Source organism: Argiope bruennichi, chromosome X2 (genome assembly GCF_947563725.1).
Source record: "Argiope bruennichi chromosome X2, qqArgBrue1.1, whole genome shotgun sequence".
Taxonomy (NCBI): domain Eukaryota; kingdom Metazoa; phylum Arthropoda; class Arachnida; order Araneae; family Araneidae; genus Argiope; species Argiope bruennichi.
Genome location: NC_079163.1, coordinates 110,728,026 through 110,748,318, shown reverse-complemented (window position 1 = coordinate 110,748,318; position 20,293 = coordinate 110,728,026). Strand labels below are relative to the sequence as shown.

General features: G+C 28.2%; 1 protein-coding gene across 2 annotated transcripts in view; it reads left to right on the top strand.

Annotated features, from left to right (window-relative positions):
* Positions 1–20,293, top strand: part of LOC129960715 (uncharacterized) — a 106,328-nt gene that overhangs the window by 48,973 nt on the left and 37,062 nt on the right. Inside the window, exon 1 of one of the 2 annotated variants that reach the window (XM_056074289.1) lies at positions 1,083–1,167. The exons of the other annotated variant lie outside the window; for it this stretch is intronic. The gene's annotated coding sequence lies outside the window, so the exon portion shown is untranslated. Of the gene's footprint in view, positions 1–1,082; positions 1,168–20,293 lie in introns of those variants that run through there. 2 annotated transcript variants of the gene reach the window in all.

The following is a 20,293-nucleotide window of genomic DNA, read 5'->3' as shown; positions in this document are numbered from 1 at the left end:
TAAGATGTTCTGAAATATTTCCATGAAAAATATTTCTAAAAAATTCATTCTTCTATTATGTATGCCAAAAACTGTAATAATTTAAGTCTTGGGGAAAAAAAAACTTACTTTAAGAATGGATTTATTTGGCTTCACTGAGCAACTGTAAAAGTTAATGGTATTTATATAACTTTTATATTGAATACTAACGAATTTCTTTGATTTTTAAAAAATTCTCTTGAGAGACATTCGAATTAATTTCCAGAAGAATATGTTACGCGGTAAATATTTGAATGGTAAAACGTATTCGTCTAAAAATTGTAAAATCCAGGAACTAATATTTTCAGATTATATCCTTCATTTGATGAGCAAGAGTTTTTTGCGTTTCACCCAATTTTAATTAACTTTCATGCAGATAGCAACATATTCAATCATAATTTTTTTAAAAAAATATTAATATATAATTAGGTAAATATTTGAATGGCAAAACGTATTTGTCTGATAATTGTAAAATCCAGGAACTAATATTTTCAGATTATATTCTTTATTTGATAAGCAAGAGTTTTTTGTGTTTCACCCAATTTTAATTAAGTTTCATGCATATAGCAAAATATTTCATCATAATTTTTTTAAAAAAAACTTATGGCTAATAAAAAACATTCCAACATTTCCAACAGAATGTATGAAATAATTATAAAATTTCATGGGAAACAGAACAAAGTTCATTTCCTTTAAACTGTGCAAATTACAAAGTTTTGTTATTTTTACTTTTTGATTTTTGTCTCGCTAGAAAACGAAGATGGATCATTGTGTGAGTGCAGTAATTATTTCCTTTGGAAATGAGGTCTAAAAAGATTATTTCAGAGAAAATCTGAAAAAAAAATGAATAAAACATTAGTAATCCTCAAATAAAGTATTCATTCCGTTGAAATTGATGAAATAGTGCGTTTTTTATTTATTAACTTTTTTTCCATGAATCATTTTCATTTTCCGATCTTGAATAGTCAGCCAATCACAAGTCTTCTTTTGGTTTCGTTCGTTCGAAATCGGGGCAAGTTATAAGATCGTTGCAGTTCACAAGTCTTCAGTTACCTTAGAAGTTTCATCATTTTAATCTTGGGAAGTTATCGGAATTTTGCAGATAAATATAATTTTCGCATTAATTTCATTTAATAACAGGATTTTAAGGTATGTTACTTGATTTTCTTACTCTTTTTTGACGTTGGTTAAGAAAGTTTTAGTATCGTAATATGAAAGTAGTGAAAATTTCAACGGCACATGCTTGTGCATGGACACTTTTCTCTTTTCTTTTAATGCTAATAAAATAGGTTATATTGTTGTAACGGGTTATGTCTAAAATATTCGCTCAAATAAATAGCATAAAGTTCCATTTTTAAACATCCATGACAGAATGGACAACTTTTATTTGAGTGCAACTTGCCAGTTAGCGAAGTTTAGAATTTCAAAACTAGAGCAAAATAGTGTTTTATTCTGTGCATTTTTTTCTTTAAGGTATGTTACTTGAGTTTCGTATTCTTTTCTAATCTTGAATTTTTTAAGTAAATTTCAGACCTTAGAATGAAAGCAATAGAAATTTCAATGAGTAAAGCTTCTACGGATACATTTATCATCATTTGTTTTAATGCTAATAAAATCGTATATAGTGTAATAATCAACGCATATTTTTAGAATAAATCTTTGAAATATTCGTGAAAAGGAATACCATAAATTTCTACTTCCAAGCATTCGCGATAGAATGAATACTTTTTATTCATTCTAGCAAACTCTGGAATTTCGAAGTAATGCAAAATAACGTTTTATTCTGAGTATGATTTCCTTAAGATTTGTTGCTTGATTTTCTATTACTTTAAAGTATTTTATTAATTAAGATAGTTTTAGTACCATAATTTGAAAATAGCGGAAATGTCAACCAGTCAAGTTTCTACATGGACACTTTTTATTCATTTCCTTTAATACCATTAAGATTGTTCATAATGTAGTAACCATCGTCAATTTTGAGAATAAATCTTTGAAATATTTATGCAAAAGAAAAAATTTTTTTTTTAAACATTCATGACTGTGTGGATAATTTTTAACTGTGCAACGTGCCATTTTAGCAAAGTTTGATATTTAGCACTAACGCAAAATAGTGTTTTTAAATTCTTAGCATCACTTCTTCGAAGAATGTTACTTGATTTTCTTATTCATTTCTAATATTCCATTAGGTAAGAAAGACTAATACCATAGTACGAAAGAAACAGAAATTTCAAAAGGCCAAGCCTCTACTTGAACACTTTTCTGCTTTTCTTTTAATGTCAATAAAATCGAGTATAATGTACTAAGCGATGTATATTTTTAGAATAATTCTTTGAAATATTTATAAAAAAGGAATAATAAAAATTTCTATTTTTAAACATTCATGACAGAATAGAGAATTTGGTATTTTTCAGTTAGCTGAGAGCACGCGTTAGGTCGCCAAATAATTTTGACCGGAGCCACCCCCCCCCCAAATGGCGCCAAGACCTGCGCCAATTTGCATACAAACTTAAGTATATAACTTTTTTTGGCACCAGAATAGTATTTAATACACGATAATTTTTATCTTACAACATCAATTCAAAATAGTGTACTATTGTGGGTATTATTTCTCTAAAGTATGTTTATATGATTTTCTTATTCCTTTCTGATATTCAGTTATGATAGTTAAGATAGTTTTAGTAATGTAGTATGAAAACATTTTGGAAATTTCAACGGGTCAAGTTTCAACATGGATATTTTAAATGATAATAAAATTAGTTATTTTGTAGAACCGACGTATGTATTGAGAATAAATCTTTGATATTTTCGTGGAAAGGAAAAACGTAAATTTCCATTTTAAACATCCGTGATAAAATAGATAATTTTTATTCGTGAAGCATGTTATTTTAGCAAAATTTTCGGATTCACACTAATGTCAAATAGCGCATTATTCTGAAATTTATTTCTCTAAGGTATGTTACTTGAATTTCTTATTCCTTTCTAATATTGAATGAATTAATACAATTTTAGTATCGTTGTATGAAAGCAATGGAAGTATCAACAGGCCAAGTCTTTACCTTAATGGTTTTGTTTTTATTTAAATGCCAAATTTCGGCTATAGTATAATAAAAGATGAATATATTTAGAATAAATCTTTGAAATATGCGAGAAAAGGAATAGCATAAATTTCCTTTTCTAAACATTTATGATAGAATGGATAGTTGGTATCCTTACAACATGCTATATTAGTAATGACAGGGATTTAAAACAAATGAAAAATAGTGCTTTATTCTGAGTATTATTACTCTAAAATATGATTACTTGATTTCCTTATTCCTTTCTAATATTTATTGAGCTAAGACAGTTTTATGACTGTAGTATGAAAGCAGCAGAAATATCAACTGGCTAAGCGTTTGCGTGAGCAATTTTCTTCCTTTTTTTTAATGCCAGTAGAATTAATTATAGTGTACTAACCGCTGTATGTTTGAGAATATATCTTTCAAATATGCCTGAAAAAGAATAACATAAATTTCCATTCATTACAGAATGTATAATTTATATCAGTGAAACCTGTCGTGTTAGTGAAATTTGGGATTTAAAATTAACGCAATATATTGTTTTATTCTGAGCTTTATTTATAGTTAAATATCAGTTAATTTTTTGCATTTTGTTTTATCTTAGTACTGTTATTTGGTTGCTTGGAATTTCCATTTCGTAATTGCGCCTTATTCTTTTCTAATAATAAAAGGAAAATAAAGGTTTCAAGTAATAAAGCATTAAAGTTGCTTGTCTAGGCTGATAATACTGATTCGATAACTTGCAATACATAGCATTATTATGTGGATTTTTCAGTATATTTTCTTAGAAAAATTGTGGATAGAGTTTATTTATTACAATGAAATTTAATCAGTTAGAAATAAGTAAATTTTATACAAATTTTTACACCCTTAAATTATCAAAAATTCTTGAGTTTATTCCAAATTGTGTCAATTTTTATGAATTATATGTTTCAAGTAGAATTAGTTAAGTCTAATTTAAAGTTTTTGATATTTAATATATGTTTAATTGCTCTTTCAGTGAAAGTGGAAGTTTTTAAAATTGCTAGATTCTAAGTTTTGTTAGATTGATCTGCAATAGTTACAAATTAAAATTATTTCTCAAATGTAAGTTATCTAAGTGATGGAAATTCAGATAATTGTGTCAAGAACAATTAGTATAAAATAAAAGATTATAAAAGCTTTAATAAACACTGTAAGCTAATTATTCTTTAATTTTTGTTTTAAAGCATGATTTGTAATTGTTATTTGAGAATTTTTGTAGTCTGTAAATAAGAAATGAAAAAATTCTTGCTGAAGAAGTTTTTTTTTTTTTTTTTTTTTTTTAAAGAAATTGAATTTTTTTAATTTTTTTTTTATTGAACATTTATAAATTCCCCGTGCACCACAAAGTATCACACGGGGCTTACAGAAGTAAGTATGTAACACATTATAAAAAGAAAAAGAAGAAAATGTAACAGTTATGAAGGATTACAGATGTCAACAATAAATTTACAGAAACTTTCAAAAGCACTTCTAGTGGAAATAAGTTGGTGAAACTCTGTAGGCCAATTTATATTCATGTGCTTGAGAGCCAGTCTTAGGATCTGTCTTTCTTTGACAAACTTGGAACATAGAAGGAGCACATGTTCAACATTTTCCTCCCCACCAATATTACAATCGCAGGAAGATGACTGAAACAAATTAAATTTGTACAAATAACTTTTAAAGTTGCCATGACCAGTTAGAAATTGGGTTATTTTGTAATTAGTATAAAAATGATGGCATAACAGTCTCTTATTAATGGATGGAAAAAACTTCTTTGTTAAGCTCCCTTTATTTGAAAGGAGATATTCTTGATTCCAAGACTCCACCATTTTTTTCTCTCGTAATCTTCTTGTAAAAGGATTTAGGAATATTAACGTCAATGTCGATTTTGCGCTTAGTGGCAGCTTTTGCAAGCCAATCGGCCCGCTCATTTCCATAAATGCCCGTGTGCCCACGAAAGAATGCAAAAACTATTGAGATATTTTTATCTTTCAGGCTTTTAATTTGCTTTTGGATTTCAACGATTATGTTGTGAGACGAAGAAATACACTTCAGAGAATCCAAGGATGATAGAGAATCGGTACAAATAAGATAGTCTGAGATTACACTATTTTGTTCAGCGATCCATTTGATGGCGAAGTTTAAGCATAAGAGTTCAGCTACAAAAACTGTGCATTCATCACGAATTCTGAATTGTAAGTGCTCGGATTCAATACCACCCCTGAAAACAACAAATGCGAAACCAACTCTACCATCAATTTAGCAAATTACAGGAAAAACATCCTTGGTTTTATCACTAAATGATGTTAGTGGTAATACCAAGGGCGTTTTTCCTGTTATTTGCTATACTGATGGCAGTAAAATTGATGGTAGAGTTGGTTTCGCATTTGTTGTTTTCAGGGGTGGTATTGAATCCGAGCACTTACAATTCAGAATTCGTGATGAATGCACAGTTTTTGTAGCTGAACTCATATGCTTAAACTTCGCCATCAAATGGATCGCTGAACAAAATAGTGTAATCTCAGACTATCTTATTTGTACCGATTCTCTATCATCCTTGGATTCTCTGAAGTATATTTCTTCGTCTAACAACATAATCGTTGAAATCCAAAAGCAAATTAAAAGCCTGAAAGATAAAAATATCTCAATAGTTTTTGCATTCTTTCGTGGGCACACGGGCATTTATGGAAATGAGCGGGCCGATTGGCTTGCAAAAGCTGCCACTAAGCGCAAAATCGACATTGACGTTAATATTCCTAAATCCTTTTACAAGAAGATTACGAGAGAAAAAAATGGTGGAGTCTTGGAATCAAGAATATCTCCTTTCAAATAAAGGGAGCTTAACAAAGAAGTTTTTTCCATCCATTAATAAGAGACTGTTATGCCATCATTTTTATACTAATTACAAAATAACCCAATTTCTAACTGGTCATGGCAACTTTAAAAGTTATTTGTACAAATTTAATTTGTTTCAGTCATCTTCCTGCGATTGTAATATTGGTGGGGAGGAAAATGTTGAACATGTGCTCCTTCTATGTTCCAAGTTTGTCAAAGAAAGACAGATCCTAAGACTGGCTCTCAAGCACATGAATATAAATTGGCCTACAGAGTTTCACCAACTTATTAACTAGAAGTGCTTTTGAAAGTTTCTGTAAATTTATTGTTGACATCTGTAATCCTTCATAACTGTTACATTTTCTTCTTTTTCTTTTTATAATGTGTTACATACTTACTTCTGTAAGCCCCGTGTGATACTTTGTGGTGCACGGGGAATTTATAAATGTTCAATAAAAAAAAAAATTAAAAAAATTCAATTTCTTTAAAAAAAAAAAAAAAAAAAAAAAAAAAAAAAAAAAAACTTCTTCAGCAAGAATTTTTTCATTTCTTATTTACAGACTACAAAAATTCTCAAATAACAATTACAAATCATGCTTTAAAACAAAAATTAAAGAATAATTAGCTTACAGTGTTATTAAAGCTTTTATAATCTTTTATTTTATACTAATTGTTCTTGACACAATTATCTGAATTTCCATCACTTAGATAACTTACATTTTCAACTTCAATTCAATTTGAAATGAAGTTGCAATTCAATTGAAATACTTAAAAAATTGAATTGCTAATTGATTTGCAACTTCTGAAAGGAAGTAGCATAATTCCCTTAAGTAAAATAGAATATTCTGTAGTGTATAAGTTAATTTTCTAAATAAGGGGAAAAAAACATATTTTCTGTTTTTCTACAATTCTTAAATTTTCTTTCATTTTAAAAAATAGTCATTCAGGTATTTCAAAGTCAAATCAAGTATGAAATTGATTCTAAGTGAAGAGATCAATAAATATATTAAGATTATAAATTAGGATTACTTCACTTTACTTCTGACTATTTCTTAAATCTTTTTTCATTGTTTACTATTTGTATACCAATATATACAACAAACAAGAGGAGCATTCTTTTTTCTTCTATTGTTAGTGAATTCATTTTATCGCATGTTACTATATAATTTGTAATTTGAAGCATTTATGCCTAAGAAAAGAATTATATCATCTTTTCATTGATTTATGAGAATTTTCCCTTTTAGTATGAAGCACTTATGAGGTTTTGAAAGCACCCAATTTTTCCAAGTTATACTTATCATTATTTTTTTTCTGTAATATTTTGTTGTTAACTTTTAAAGAAATATATATGAGTAAGAAAACGAGTAAGAAAATGAATCAATAACTAATGATAAATAAAAAAGTGAATTAAATTTTGGATGATGAGAAATCAGCTAACATCACTTGCTTGTAAGCTTCTTTATCTTAAAATAGTTAACAGAATGAGATCAAAGTTTGTTATTAGACTTTCAATGGCAAAGGGAAATGAATTTCTTAAAAAATTTTAGCATCAAATGTCACTGATGGGAAAACTTTTAAAAATGTTAAAACCCAAAGTCAGAATTGAGTACAATGAAATATTTGCTTTGATTTCTAGCAAAATGGTTTATGTAAATTTTTGTTCATCGACGTTTTTATAGCCCAACCAATGTTTTAAGCCAATGCCTAGTAGATCATCGAAAGTTCGAGAATTCTGTGACTTAAATTCCTGACAGAAAATCGGTCAGCTCCCAAAAATAAATTTAAAAAAATAAAATAATCCTTAGCAATAAAATGCTTGATTATGAAAAAAAAAATTAAAAAAACAAACAAACAGGAAAATCTAAAGGAATATAAATAATATATTTTGATATAAGTTTTACTGTTTTCTTTCTGGCTAAGACCATATGTATGGTGCAGTATGGCCTTCTCTGTCTCTTGTGCCATTAAAACCAATAACCCAATCCTTCTGGCTACATCCTATTCATTTGTCGGATTCAAAGAAATATTTTCTATGCAGTAAAAATAGGGAAGAATATTTATGAAGAAACTTTTAATGTCAATAAAATCGAGTATAATGTACTAAGCGATGTATATTTTTAGAATAATTCTTTGAAATATTTATAAAAAAGGAATAATAAAAATTTCTATTTTTAAACATTCATGACAGAATAGAGAATTTGGTATTTTTCAGTTAGCTGAGAGCACGCGTTAGGTCGCCAAATAATTTTGACCGGAGCCACCCCCCCCCCAAATGGCGCCAAGACCTGCGCCAATTTGCATACAAACTTAAGTATATAACTTTTTTTGGCACCAGAATAGTATTTAATACACGATAATTTTTATCTTACAACATCAATTCAAAATAGTGTACTATTCTGGGTATTATTTCTCTAAAGTATGTTTATATGATTTTCTTATTCCTTTCTGATATTCAGTTATGATAGTTAAGATAGTTTTAGTAATGTAGTATGAAAACATTTTGGAAATTTCAACGGGTCAAGTTTCAACATGGATATTTTAAATGATAATAAAATTAGTTATTTTGTAGAACCGACGTATGTATTGAGAATAAATCTTTGATATTTTCGTGGAAAGGAAAAACGTAAATTTCCATTTTAAACATCCGTGATAAAATAGATAATTTTTATTCGTGAAGCATGTTATTTTAGCAAAATTTCGGATTCACACTAATGTCAAATAGCGCATTATTCTGAAATTTATTTCTCTAAGGTATGTTACTTGAATTTCTTATTCCTTTCTAATATTGAATGAATTAATACAATTTTAGTATCGTTGTATGAAAGCAATGGAAGTATCAACAGGCCAAGTCTTTACCTTAATGGTTTTGTTTTTATTTAAATGCCAAAAATTCGGCTATAGTATAATAAAAGATGAATATATTTAGAATAAATCTTTGAAATATGCGAGAAAAGGAATAGCATAAATTTCCTTTTCTAAACATTTATGATAGAATGGATAGTTGGTATCCTTACAACATGCTATATTAGTAATGACAGGGATTTAAAACAAATGAAAAATAGTGCTTTATTCTGAGTATTATTACTCTAAAATATGATTACTTGATTTCCTTATTCCTTTCTAATATTTATTGAGCTAAGACAGTTTTATGACTGTAGTATGAAAGCAGCAGAAATATCAACTGGCTAAGCGTTTGCGTGAGCAATTTTCTTCCTTTTTTTTAATGCCAGTAGAATTAATTATAGTGTACTAACCGCTGTATGTTTGAGAATATATCTTTCAAATATGCCTGAAAAAGAATAACATAAATTTCCATTCATTACAGAATGTATAATTTATATCAGTGAAACCTGTCGTGTTAGTGATATTTGGGATTTAAAATTAACGCAATATATTGTTTTATTCTGAGCTTTATTTATAGTTAAATATCAGTTAATTTTTTGCATTTTGTTTTATCTTAGTACTGTTATTTGGTTGCTTGGAATTTCCATTTCGTAATTGCGCCTTATTCTTTTCTAATAATAAAAGGAAAATAAAGGTTTCAAGTAATAAAGCATTAAAGTTGCTTGTCTAGGCTGATAATACTGATTCGATAACTTGCAATACATAGCATTATTATGTGGATTTTTCAGTATATTTTCTTAGAAAAATTGTGGATAGAGTTTATTTATTACAATGAAATTTAATCAGTTAGAAATAAGTAAATTTTATACAAATTTTTACACCCTTAAATTATCAAAAATTCTTGAGTTTATTCCAAATTGTGTCAATTTTTATGAATTATATGTTTCAAGTAGAATTAGTTAAGTCTAATTTAAAGTTTTTGATATTTAATATATGTTTAATTGCTCTTTCAGTGAAAGTGGAAGTTTTTAAAATTGCTAGATTCTAAGTTTTGTTAGATTAATCTGCAATAGTTACAAATTAAAATTATTTCTCAAATGTAAGATATCTAAGTGATGGAAATTCAGATAATTGTGTCAAGAACAATTAGTATAAAATAAAAGATTATAAAAGCTTTAATAAACACTGTAAGCTAATTATTCTTTAATTTTTGTTTTAAAGCATGATTTGTAATTGTTATTTGAGAATTTTTGTAGTCCGTAAATAAGAAATGAAAAAATTCTTGCTGAAGAAGTTTTTTTTTTTTTTTTTTAAGAAATTGAATTTTTTTTTTTATTGAACATTTATAAATTCCCCGTGCACCACAAAGTATCACACGGGGCTTACAGAAGTAAGTATGTAACACATTATAAAAAGAAAAAGAAGAAAATGTAACAGTTATGAAGGATTACAGATGTCAACAATAAATTTACAGAAACTTTCAAAAGCACTTCTAGTGGAAATAAGTTGGTGAAACTCTGTAGGCCAATTTATATTCATGTGCTTGAGAGCCAGTCTTAGGATCTGTCTTTCTTTGACAAACTTGGAACATAGAAGGAGCACATGTTCAACATTTTCCTCCCCACCAATATTACAATCGCAGGAAGATGACTGAAACAAATTAAATTTGTACAAATAACTTTTAAAGTTGCCATGACCAGTTAGAAATTGGGTTATTTTGTAATTAGTATAAAAATGATGGCATAACAGTCTCTTATTAATGGATGGAAAAAACTTCTTTGTTAAGCTCCCTTTATTTGAAAGGAGATATTCTTGATTCCAAGACTCCACCATTTTTTTCTCTCGTAATCTTCTTGTAAAAGGATTTAGGAATATTAACGTCAATGTCGATTTTGCGCTTAGTGGCAGCTTTTGCAAGCCAATCGGCCCGCTCATTTCCATAAATGCCCGTGTGCCCACGAAAGAATGCAAAAACTATTGAGATATTTTTATCTTTCAGGCTTTTAATTTGCTTTTGGATTTCAACGATTATGTTGTGAGACGAAGAAATACACTTCAGAGAATCCAAGGATGATAGAGAATCGGTACAAATAAGATAGTCTGAGATTACACTATTTTGTTCAGCGATCCATTTGATGGCGAAGTTTAAGCATAAGAGTTCAGCTACAAAAACTGTGCATTCATCACGAATTCTGAATTGTAAGTGCTCGGATTCAATACCACCCCTGAAAACAACAAATGCGAAACCAACTCTACCATCAATTTAGCAAATTACAGGAAAAACATCCTTGGTTTTATCACTAAATGATGTTAGTGGTAATACCAAGGGCGTTTTTCCTGTTATTTGCTATACTGATGGCAGTAAAATTGATGGTAGAGTTGGTTTCGCATTTGTTGTTTTCAGGGGTGGTATTGAATCCGAGCACTTACAATTCAGAATTCGTGATGAATGCACAGTTTTTGTAGCTGAACTCATATGCTTAAACTTCGCCATCAAATGGATCGCTGAACAAAATAGTTTAATCTCAGACTATCTTATTTGTACCGATTCTCTATCATCCTTGGATTCTCTGAAGTATATTTCTTCGTCTAACAACATAATCGTTGAAATCCAAAAGCAAATTAAAAGCCTGAAAGATAAAAATATCTCAATAGTTTTTGCATTCTTTCGTGGGCACACGGGCATTTATGGAAATGAGCGGGCCGATTGGCTTGCAAAAGCTGCCACTAAGCGCAAAATCGACATTGACGTTAATATTCCTAAATCCTTTTACAAGAAGATTACGAGAGAAAAAAATGGTGGAGTCTTGGAATCAAGAATATCTCCTTTCAAATAAAGGGAGCTTAACAAAGAAGTTTTTTCCATCCATTAATAAGAGACTGTTATGCCATCATTTTTATACTAATTACAAAATAACCCAATTTCTAACTGGTCATGGCAACTTTAAAAGTTATTTGTACAAATTTAATTTGTTTCAGTCATCTTCCTGCGATTGTAATATTGGTGGGGAGGAAAATGTTGAACATGTGCTCCTTCTATGTTCCAAGTTTGTCAAAGAAAGACAGATCCTAAGACTGGCTCTCAAGCACATGAATATAAATTGGCCTACAGAGTTTCACCAACTTATTTCCACTAGAAGTGCTTTTGAAAGTTTCTGTAAATTTATTGTTGACATCTGTAATCCTTCATAACTGTTACATTTTCTTCTTTTTCTTTTTATAATGTGTTACATACTTACTTCTGTAAGCCCCGTGTGATACTTTGTGGTGCACGGGGAATTTATAAATGTTCAATAAAAAAAAAAATTAAAAAAAATTCAATTTCTTAAAAAAAAACAAAAAAAAAAAAACTTCTTCAGCAAGAATTTTTTCATTTCTTATTTACAGACTACAAAAATTCTCAAATAACAATTACAAATCATGCTTTAAAACAAAAATTAAAGAATAATTAGCTTACAGTGTTATTAAAGCTTTTATAATCTTTTATTTTATACTAATTGTTCTTGACACAATTATCTGAATTTCCATCACTTAGATAACTTACATTTTCAACTTCAATTCAATTTGAAATGAAGTTGCAATTCAATTGAAATACTTAAAAAATTGAATTGCTAATTGATTTGCAACTTCTGAAAGGAAGTAGCATAATTCCCTTAAGTAAAATAGAATATTCTGTAGTGTATAAGTTAATTTTCTAAATAAGGGGAAAAAAACATATTTTCTGTTTTTCTACAATTCTTAAATTTTCTTTCATTTTAAAAAATAGTCATTCAGGTATTTCAAAGTCAAATCAAGTATGAAATTGATTCTAAGTGAAGAGATCAATAAATATATTAAGATTATAAATTAGGATTACTTCACTTTACTTCTGACTATTTCTTAAATCTTTTTTCATTGTTTACTATTTGTATACCAATATATACAACAAACAAGAGGGGCATTCTTTTTTCTTCTATTGTTAGTGAATTCATTTTATCGCATGTTACTATATAATTTGTAATTTGAAGCATTTATGCCTAAGAAAAGAATTATATCATCTTTTCATTGATTTATGAGAATTTTCCCTTTTAGTATGAAGCACTTATGAGGTTTTGAAAGCACCCAATTTTTCCAAGTTATACTTATCATTATTTTTTTTCTGTAATATTTTGTTGTTAACTTTTAAAGAAATATATATGAGTAAGAAAACGAGTAAGAAAATGAATCAATAACTAATGATAAATAAAAAAGTGAATTAAATTTTGGATGATGAGAAATCAGCTAACATCACTTGCTTGTAAGCTTCTTTATCTTAAAATAGTTAACAGAATGAGATCAAAGTTTGTTATTAGACTTTCAATGGCAAAGGGAAATGAATTTCTTAAAAAATTTTAGCATCAAATGTCACTGATGGGAAAACTTTTAAAAATGTTAAAACCCAAAGTCAGAATTGAGTACAATGAAATATTTGCTTTGATTTCTAGCAAAATGGTTTATGTAAATTTTTTGTTCATCGACGTTTTTATAGCCCAACCAATGTTTTAAGCCAATGCCTAGTAGATCATCGAAAGTTCGAGAATTCTGTGACTTAAATTCCTGACAGAAAATCGGTCAGCTCCCAAAAATAAATTTAAAAAAATAAAATAATCCTTAGCAATAAAATACTTGATTATGAAAAAAAAAATTAAAAAAACAAACAAACAGGAAAATCTAAAGGAATATAAATAATATATTTTGATATAAGTTTTACTGTTTTCTTTCTGGCTAAGACCATATGTATGGTGCAGTATGGCCTTCTCTGTCTCTTGTGCCATTAAAACCAATAACCCAATCCTTCTGGCTACATCCTATTCATTTGTCGGATTCAAAGAAATATTTTCTATGCAGTAAAAATAGGGAAGAATATTTATGAAGAAACTTTTAATGTCAATAAAATCGAGTATAATGTACTAAGCGATGTATATTTTTAGAATAATTCTTTGAAATATTTATAAAAAAGGAATAATAAAAATTTCTATTTTTAAACATTCATGACAGAATAGAGAATTTGGTATTTTTCAGTTAGCTGAGAGCACGCGTTAGGTCGCCAAATAATTTTGACCGGAGCCACCCCCCCCCAAATGGCGCCAAGACCTGCGCCAATTTGCATACAAACTTAAGTATATAACTTTTTTTGGCACCAGAATAGTATTTAATACACGATAATTTTTATCTTACAACATCAATTCAAAATAGTGTACTATTCTGGGTATTATTTCTCTAAAGTATGTTTATATGATTTTCTTATTCCTTTCTGATATTCAGTTATGATAGTTAAGATAGTTTTAGTAATGTAGTATGAAAACATTTTGGAAATTTCAACGGGTCACGTTTCAACATGGATATTTTAAATGATAATAAAATTAGTTATTTTGTAGAACCGACGTATGTATTGAGAATAAATCTTTGATATTTTCGTGGAAAGGAAAAACGTAAATTTCCATTTTAAACATCCGTGATAAAATAGATAATTTTTATTCGTGAAGCATGTTATTTTAGCAAAATTTCGGATTCACACTAATGTCAAATAGCGCATTATTCTGAAATTTATTTCTCTAAGGTATGTTACTTGAATTTCTTATTCCTTTCTAATATTGAATGAATTAATACAATTTTAGTATCGTTGTATGAAAGCAATGGAAGTATCAACAGGCCAAGTCTTTACCTTAATGGTTTTGTTTTTATTTAAATGCCAAAAATTCGGCTATAGTATAATAAAAGATGAATATATTTAGAATAAATCTTTGAAATATGCGAGAAAAGGAATAGCATAAATTTCCTTTTCTAAACATTTATGATAGAATGGATAGTTGGTATCCTTACAACATGCTATATTAGTAATGACAGGGATTTAAAACAAATGAAAAATAGTGCTTTATTCTGAGTATTATTACTCTAAAATATGATTACTTGATTTCCTTATTCCTTTCTAATATTTATTGAGCTAAGACAGTTTTATGACTGTAGTATGAAAGCAGCAGAAATATCAACTGGCTAAGCGTTTGCGTGAGCAATTTTCTTCCTTTTTTTTAATGCCAGTAGAATTAATTATAGTGTACTAACCGCTGTATGTTTGAGAATATATCTTTCAAATATGCCTGAAAAAGAATAACATAAATTTCCATTCATTACAGAATGTATAATTTATATCAGTGAAACCTGTCGTGTTAGTGATATTTGGGATTTAAAATTAACGCAATATATTGTTTTATTCTGAGCTTTATTTATAGTTAAATATCAGTTAATTTTTTGCATTTTGTTTTATCTTAGTACTGTTATTTGGTTGCTTGGAATTTCCATTTCGTAATTGCGCCTTATTCTTTTCTAATAATAAAAGGAAAATAAAGGTTTCAAGTAATAAAGCATTAAAGTTGCTTGTCTAGGCTGATAATACTGATTCGATAACTTGCAATACATAGCATTATTATGTGGATTTTTCAGTATATTTTCTTAGAAAAATTGTGGATAGAGTTTATTTATTACAATGAAATTTAATCAGTTAGAAATAAGTAAATTTTATACAAATTTTTACACCCTTAAATTATCAAAAATTCTTGAGTTTATTCCAAATTGTGTCAATTTTTATGAATTATATGTTTCAAGTAGAATTAGTTAAGTCTAATTTAAAGTTTTTGATATTTAATATATGTTTAATTGCTCTTTCAGTGAAAGTGGAAGTTTTTAAAATTGCTAGATTCTAAGTTTTGTTAGATTAATCTGCAATAGTTACAAATTAAAATTATTTCTCAAATGTAAGATATCTAAGTGATGGAAATTCAGATAATTGTGTCAAGAACAATTAGTATAAAATAAAAGATTATAAAAGCTTTAATAAACACTGTAAGCTAATTATTCTTTAATTTTTGTTTTAAAGCATGATTTGTAATTGTTATTTGAGAATTTTTGTAGTCCGTAAATAAGAAATGAAAAAATTCTTGCTGAAGAAGTTTTTTTTTTTTTTTTTTAAGAAATTGAATTTTTTTTTTTATTGAACATTTATAAATTCCCCGTGCACCACAAAGTATCACACGGGGCTTACAGAAGTAAGTATGTAACACATTATAAAAAGAAAAAGAAGAAAATGTAACAGTTATGAAGGATTACAGATGTCAACAATAAATTTACAGAAACTTTCAAAAGCACTTCTAGTGGAAATAAGTTGGTGAAACTCTGTAGGCCAATTTATATTCATGTGCTTGAGAGCCAGTCTTAGGATCTGTCTTTCTTTGACAAACTTGGAACATAGAAGGAGCACATGTTCAACATTTTCCTCCCCACCAATATTACAATCGCAGGAAGATGACTGAAACAAATTAAATTTGTACAAATAACTTTTAAAGTTGCCATGACCAGTTAGAAATTGGGTTATTTTGTAATTAGTATAAAAATGATGGCATAACAGTCTCTTATTAATGGATGGAAAAAACTTCTTTGTTAAGCTCCCTTTATTTGAAAGGAGATATTCTTGATTCCAAGACTCCACCATTTTTTTCTCTCGTAATCTTCTTGTAAAAGGATTTAGGAATATTAACGTCAATGTCGATTTTGCGCTTAGTGGCAGCTTTTGCAAGCCAATCGGCCCGCTCATTTCCATAAATGCCCGTGTGCCCACGAAAGAATGCAAAAACTATTGAGATATTTTTATCTTTCATGCTTTTAATTTGCTTTTGGATTTCAACGATTATGTTGTGAGACGAAGAAATACACTTCAGAGAATCCAAGGATGATAGAGAATCGGTACAAATAAGATAGTCTGAGATAACACTATTTTGTTCAGCGATCCATTTGATGGCGAAGTTTAAGCATAAGAGTTCAGCTACAAAAACTGTGCATTCATCACGAATTCTGAATTGTATGTGCTCGGATTCAATACCACCCCTGAAAACAACAAATGCGAAACCAACTCTACCATCAATTTAGCAAATTACAGGAAAAACATCCTTGGTTTTATCACTAAATGATGTTAGTGGTAATACCAAGGGCGTTTTTCCTGTTATTTGCTATACTGATGGCAGTAAAATTGATGGTAGAGTTGGTTTCGCATTTGTTGTTTTCAGGGGTGGTATTGAATCCGAGCACTTACAATTCAGAATTCGTGATGAATGCACAGTTTTTGTAGCTGAACTCATATGCTTAAACTTCGCCATCAAATGGATCGCTGAACAAAATAGTGTAATCTCAGACTATCTTATTTGTACCGATTCTCTATCATCCTTGGATTCTCTGAAGTATATTTCTTCGTCTAACAACATAATCGTTGAAATCCAAAAGCAAATTAAAAGCCTGAAAGATAAAAATATCTCAATAGTTTTTGCATTCTTTCGTGGGCACACGGGCATTTATGGAAATGAGCGGGCCGATTGGCTTGCAAAAGCTGCCACTAAGCGCAAAATCGACATTGACGTTAATATTCCTAAATCCTTTTACAAGAAGATTACGAGAGAAAAAAATGGTGGAGTCTTGGAATCAAGAATATCTCCTTTCAAATAAAGGGAGCTTAACAAAGAAGTTTTTTCCATCCATTAATAAGAGACTGTTATGCCATCATTTTTATACTAATTACAAAATAACCCAATTTCTAACTGGTCATGGCAACTTTAAAAGTTATTTGTACAAATTTAATTTGTTTCAGTCATCTTCCTGCGATTGTAATATTGGTGGGGAGGAAAATGTTGAACATGTGCTCCTTCTATGTTCCAAGTTTGTCAAAGAAAGACAGATCCTAAGACTGGCTCTCAAGCACATGAATATAAATTGGCCTACAGAGTTTCACCAACTTATTTCCACTAGAAGTGCTTTTGAAAGTTTCTGTAAATTTATTGTTGACATCTGTAATCCTTCATAACTGTTACATTTTCTTCTTTTTCTTTTTATAATGTGTTACATACTTACTTCTGTAAGCCCCGTGTGATACTTTGTGGTGCACGGGGAATTTATAAATGTTCAATAAAAAAAAAATTTAAAAAAATTCAATTTCTTAAAAAAAAAAAAAAAAAAAAAAAAACTTCTTCAGCAAGAATTTTTTCATTTCTTATTTACAGACTACAAAAATTCTCAAATAACAATTACAAATCATGCTTTAAAACAAAAATTAAAGAATAATTAGCTTACAGTGTTTATTAAAGCTTTTATAATCTTTTATTTTATACTATTTGTTCTTGACACAATTATCTGAATTTCCATCACTTAGATAACTTACATTTTCAACTTCAATTCAATTTGAAATGAAGTTGCAATTCAATTGAAATACTTAAAAAATTGAATTGCTAATTGATTTGCAACTTCTGAAAGGAAGTAGCATAATTCCCTTAAGTAAAATAGAATATTCTGTAGTGTATAAGTTAATTTTCTAAATAAGGGGAAAAAAACATATTTTCTGTTTTTCTACAATTCTTAAATTTTCTTTCATTTTAAAAAATAGTCATTCAGGTATTTCAAAGTCAAATCAAGTATGAAATTGATTCTAAGTGAAGAGATCAATAAATATATTAAGATTATAAATTAGGATTACTTCACTTTACTTCTGACTATTTCTTAAATATTTTTTCATTGTTTACTATTTGTATACCAATATATACAACAAACAAGAGGGGCATTCTTTTTTCTTCTATTGTTAGTGAATTCATTTTATCGCATGTTACTATATAATTTGTAATTTGAAGCATTTATGCGTAAGAAAAGAATTATATCATCTTTTCATTGATTTATGGGAATTTTCCCTTTTAGTATGAAGCACTTATGAGGTTTTGAAAGCACCCAATTTTTCCAAGTTATACTTATCATTATTTTTTTTCTGTAATATTTTGTTGTTAACTTTTAAAGAAATATATATGAGTAAGAAAACGAGTAAGAAAATGAATCAATAACTAATGATAAATAAAAAAGTGAATTAAATTTTAGATGATGAGAAATCAGCTAACATCACTTGCTTGTAAGCTTCTTTATCTTAAAATAGTTAACAGAATGAGATCAAAGTTTGTTATTAGACTTTCAATGGCAAAGGGAAATGAATTTCTTAAAAAATTTTAGCATCAAATGTCACTGATGGGAAAACTTTTAAAAATGTTAAAACCCAAAGTCAGAATTGAGTACAATGAAATATTTGCTTTGATTTCTAGCAAAATGGTTTATGTAAATTTTTGTTCATCGACGTTTTTATAGCCCAACCAATGTTTTAAGCCAATGCCTAGTAGATCATCGAAAGTTCGAGAATTCTGTGACTTAAATTCCTGACAGAAAATCGGTCAGCTCCCAAAAATAAATTTAAAAAAATAAAATAATCCTTAGCAATAAAATGCTTGATTATGAAAAAAAAAATTAAAAAAACAAACAAACAGGAAAATCCAAAGGAATATAAATAATATATTTTGATATAACTTTTACTGTTTTCTTTCTGGCTAAGACCATATGTATGGTGCAGTATGGCCTTCTCTGTCTCTTGTGCCATTAAAACCAATAACCCAATCCTTCTGGCTACATCCTATTCATTTGTCGGATTCAAAGAAATATTTTCTATGCAGTAAAAATAGAGAAGAATATTTATGAAGAAACTTACTTTTTTAAAACAAATTAATTTTTTTAAATGAATGGTTTTTTTTTATACGAAACATTGACCGAAAAGTTAAATATGGGCCTATTCGCGACATTTATTTTCTTTCGGTATATATTAAGATTTTTTTTTTTTTTTTTTTCAATTTGAAACTAAGTTTCGAAACTATGCCTACCCTGTATTATCTGGGGCGCCTTTAACTCGTGATTAAAGCAAAAACCTATTATATTTTAAGTTCGTTTTCAAAGTGTATTTACTTTTCTCGTAGTTATCTTGTATAAAGAATATATTACACTTATTTTCATGTGTTTTCAATTCAGGTTTTAATTTATTTCATATTAATAAATGATAAAATTATAAACTCTTGTAAATTTAAAGGTTTTTCTTTTTGATATGATTTATTCTTGATACAGAAAATGATTTTAGAAAAATTGTAACGCCTATTTTCATCTTTTTGTAGTTGCTACTTTTTATAAATGCCCAGATCATGTATTGTTAAACGTATAACATTAAAGTGATAAAAAAAATAGTCTTAATGTTTCGGATTCTTTTCCTTAAATTACTTATATAAGACTTATATATATCTTAATTATATTACTTATATAAGACTTATATTACTTATATATATCTTCCTTAAATTACTTATATAATGAATCGCAATAATCTATACATCTATATAACATCTCAAAAAGCTCATTAACATAGATTTTTTCTATTTTGAATTCAAACAAAATCTGTATATCGATTCCTCTTTTTTTTTGTTTGTTTTTTTGAAATATTAAACTTACTTTACTGTAACTAGACCCACCACTTTGGCGCTTTTACCATTGTTAATTTGCTGTATTCAGACATTTTCAGTTTTGCTTTTATTAAAAGCAAAAATTTTAATATGCATGCGCAGTAATTGACATTAAACTATGTCTTTTAAAATTGTTTAATTTTTTTAAATGTTGGGTCCATGTTCATA